The sequence below is a fragment of the Physella acuta genome, unplaced genomic scaffold (assembly GCF_028476545.2).
Source record: "Physella acuta isolate Inbredline_101_S28 unplaced genomic scaffold, ASM2847654v3 ptg002079l, whole genome shotgun sequence".
In the NCBI taxonomy this organism is placed as follows: domain Eukaryota; kingdom Metazoa; phylum Mollusca; class Gastropoda; family Physidae; genus Physella; species Physella acuta.
In genome coordinates, this window is record NW_026733581.1 from 69,958 (window position 1) to 74,549 (window position 4,592).

A 4,592-nucleotide genomic window follows, 5' to 3' on the forward strand; every position below is an offset into this window, starting at 1 on the left:
ATCTCTGTCAAGACAAAAAATAAATTTTTAGATAAAAAATAACCAAACGAACAAACATTGCAAAAACATCAATACATGTCTAAGTAAATAAGTATAATTTTAGCTACTCCTATGGTCGGATGTAGCAGAAAGTTTCGAAATTAGACACACCCTCTTTGAACTCGTGTATAGTATTCTGGTAAAAGAAATTCGAACAAAAAATATTTTCCAGTGGATTTGTAATTCTTTACTATTCCCATTCCTTACAAACCACCCCCCCGTCACTACTTACATCTAAACCGCTTACCTCCATAAATACTTAGTTCGATGACTATACTTACACATAGCCATGTGACTACATCGTCCTTGTAACCAGTGCAACCACTTACATTCATGACCACTTTCCTTGATGACCCTTGCATCCAAAACACCATCCATGTAACTACTTTCATCCATAACCACTTTCATCCATAACCACTTCCATCCATAACCACTTCCATCCATAACCACTTCCATCCATAACCACTTCCATCCATAATTGCGTTCATGTAACCACTTAAAACCTTCACCACTTTCCTGTAACCACCCCCATCCTTAACCACTTCCATACATAACCACTTCCGTGTAACAACCTCCACCCATAACCACTTTCCTCTAACCACTTACATTAACACACATCAGACTAACCGCTGTGTTTGATATTGATTTGGTAGGCTAAACATTGTGACTCTTCAAAATAAAATACAGCGGCAGTATGAAAGAAATTAACAACAAAAATAGTAATTAGCACGTTTAACAACTCGATCAGTTCAAACGACACAGACGGGGCGAGCCATCATAGTTAACCTTTCAACATCAGCTCTTCTTTCAGTCAGTTATAAACATCACAGAACACGTCTGAGTGTTAAAACCAATATGTCGTAGTTATTTAAACTTTTATAGATAGTTTGAAAAACAATCGATACAATATTGAAAATGAACTTTTGAATAATTTTAACATAATGGTATAACCTGCTCATTCAAAGTGTCACAACTACAGCGCATCAAATAAACATTACGTTCTTTTTAGAAATCATCACGGCTGGTTTGTTTTCGGTCCGGCAATTAGACTTGTAAATATTCGAGGTACTTGTACAGCTAGCGTAGCGAGGTGATATGTTAATTGCTATTACGTTCCATGGAAGTGGCCAGATAAATCTGGTGTTAAATGTCGGTGGGGAAAATGTGTGTGTTCACGGCATACCCATAAAGCTCTTGGTTTATTTGGCTTGGGCTGTATTGCCAGGTTGGGTGTTGAGTGCTAAGTTAACAAAAGAGATTCGGCAACACATTACGATTTATCAGTCGTGCACATTATGTAAAAAAGGTGTTAATTTTTAATTGTTCTACTATCTGATCAAAAAGGTTAAAAAATGTGATTTGGAGTGTGGAGGAGACATGTTGGTTGAGAGATGTAGCAAGCGATTGGTCACACTTCAGTTCCACGAGTCCACTTAGTTCTAGTACTTGCTAACCCGGGAGGTACGAGTTCGGATCCCGCGGGCTCGAGACCGAACTGCCCTTCACGTCCAAACCAGGCGGAGCATCACGCTGTTCTATTCTCCCTGACTAGAACGTGGAGTTTTAGTCGGTAATGATAACCAACACTGAGTATAGAATTGACAGCAAGCAGTGGGTGGTGGTGGGCGGACACGATTGAGAGAATATATAATATTTTCTATTTAAATTCCATTTCGTTCGGTGGGGGCGGTAGACTCTCTTGCGGGGGGAGGGGGCAAAGAGATGCCTGGAAGAAACACTGACAGCAAGGTATTCACGTTTTTTTTAATATACTGCTTAATTCTATCACTTAGCAGAATATGATGGTTAAAGGTAAAGTATGTTTACCTAAAATAATGTATCTAGGTAAAGCATGTTCGCTAATTGGAACAGTCCTAGGTATAGCATGTAAAATTAGCAGAATAGGCCTAGGTATAGCAGTGTTTACTTATCGGAACAGGCCTAGGTATTGCAGTGTTTACTTATCGGAACAGGCCTAGGTATAACAGTGTTTACTTATCGGAACAGGCCTAGGTAGAGCAGTGTTTACTTATCGGAACAGGCCTAGGTATAGCAGTGTTTACTTATCGGAACAGGCCTAGGTATAGCTAGATCGATAAAAGGTTTACACGATCGATCTGTGGGCAGGCAGACCGGTGCCACTGAAGTTCGTGTCCCCACTCTCTATCCCCGGGGGGTTCCCTGCTCACAGCCATGAATTATGAATTCAGTAAATGTTAGATGCAGGTCACCGTACTCGCTGGTGTAACTGTAAGTCAAAAGGGGGGGAGGGCGATACTTTAAAAAACAATAATAAGCTAAAAAAAACAGTACATGGCGCTTATATTATATATTATATATATATATATATATATATATATATATATATATATATATATATATATATATATATATATATATATATATATATATATATATATATATATATATATATATATATATATATAAAGTATAAGTATGTCTATCTGTCTGTGGAGCACATGGCTACCCAATGAGCATGATGGCGCCTACATTTGTTTTAATGAGCGCCCTACACCAAGGACGCGGTAGACCACTACATTCGATGACTTAACCGAACTAGGAGTCGCTCCTCGCGCCCCAGCGGTAGTGTAACCGGTAGCTCCCAAGACCGCCTCACGACACCCCTGACACCCGGGCTGTTACCGAGGGTTGTTCTACCTTATCATAACAGGGTGTTGTTAACGTACACTCATTAAAATGTGTGTAATTAGAAGCAAAGGATTAGTTACCCGAGGTCAGTCTGACATGCAGTTTAGTCGATCTAATGCTGTTAAAAGTTTTAGTTAAGTTATGAAGTTAGGTGGCTAATTAGGTAAATAAAGTAATCACGATGTTGATTTAAACTGTCGTGTTGTTCAATAATGGATTATGAATTAAGTAAAGCTATAGAGTGTGGGTACCACGTTCAATGAACGACATTTAACCAAGGAAGGTTCTAGAAGCAGTTTTTCATAACGGTACGTGTAGTCTATTTCTGAATAGTTCAAAGTATTCCAGTGCGTATAGTGAGGAGGGATGTATTTGGAAGTCGTGACTATGTCAAAGGGAACAATGTACGGAAACCCAACTTTTTGTATTATAAAATTAGTACCACGGTGCATTATTTTATTAAAAGTTGTGTATATTCATAGTGAGACCAATTATATTACTTAGGAAAACGAAGTCTTCCTGAGTTAAAACTGATGCCTAAGATCTTGAAAAACAGACCACCATTTCCTAAGTTAAAACTTAAGGCAAGATCTAGCACTTAAAAAACCCAACCAGAACTAGACGTCCTTCCCCTACTTCTCTTTCATGGGCATGATACATTACCTTCAATCCAGTGATGAACTAACTACCCAGTACTGCTGAACCTACTACTCTCAATAGGATATTGTCATGAATCGTCTAACATAAGGCATAGGATAATGTAAAAGTAAAGTTCACTTTTCGAACTTGACGGTTCATGGGGCGGGTGAAGTGACCTCGGCATATTAAGAGATATTGTGGTCAGCACTATGTCCAGTCGCCTTCACTTTCCTTAACTTCAGTTAGGTACCCATCAAAGCTTGGACGGTCTACTAACTAGAACCTGATTCGAACTCCAGACTTTCGGATCAGCAGTCTAGCGCTCTACTGCTTGGCCACGCCATCCCCCTATAGGGTAATGCACTGACATAAATCATCGTCAATTTACTGTCAGGAGAAGCTTGAGAAAAACACGCAATAAATACATAGCTAAAATATGATAAAATATGATACTTTCATCTTTCGGATAATGTACCCCCCTCCCCAACTCAAAAACAACGCCATACTTTCATCTCCGTGCACATTGAACAGCCTCTCAACAACTGATATGAATGCCATCGCAAATCATAAAATAGTTCATAAACCTGATTAGGTGGAAAAAAAAATGAAAAAAAAACCCTCTTGTGAGTACGCATGCGCAAAGAGTGAATTTATTATCTTTCACCGAGACTACTGTCGTGTCGTCATTACGACGCCTTAGTGCAAGGGATTTGAAAAAAAAATATAAAAAATAAAAAGGCTTAAAGGATCCACGGTGTAGGATAATGAGGCGCAGCGTTTTTTGTTTGGTGAAATCTATGCCAGTTAGGAGGGTGATTAGTAGGGTATCGTTTGACGGTAATCGATACCGCTCTTTACACTCTAATCATCGTGTGTGCGATTGTACTTGGGTGGAGACAGCGTGAGGGTTTGTCTGTAAAGTATGTCTCACACCTAAGGGGTGAGGGGTGGGGGTGGGTGGGGGGGGGGGTCAGACTTTGTTTGATGAAGTGTTACAGAAAGGGGGATAGGGTTAAAAAAAAGAGAGTATATTAATTTAGTTTTGAAATCTACTCGTTTTTTTTTCGACACCCGGAACAGGAGAAGAGGAGTAGAGTTTAAAAATGAGTAAAAAAATAAACAAAAACAAAACAAAAACAAAAAACAAAAACAAAAACAACAACAACAAACAAAAAACAAAAAAAAAACAACAAACAAACAAAAAGCAAACAACAAACAAACATGTCGTTATATTTATAGACCTG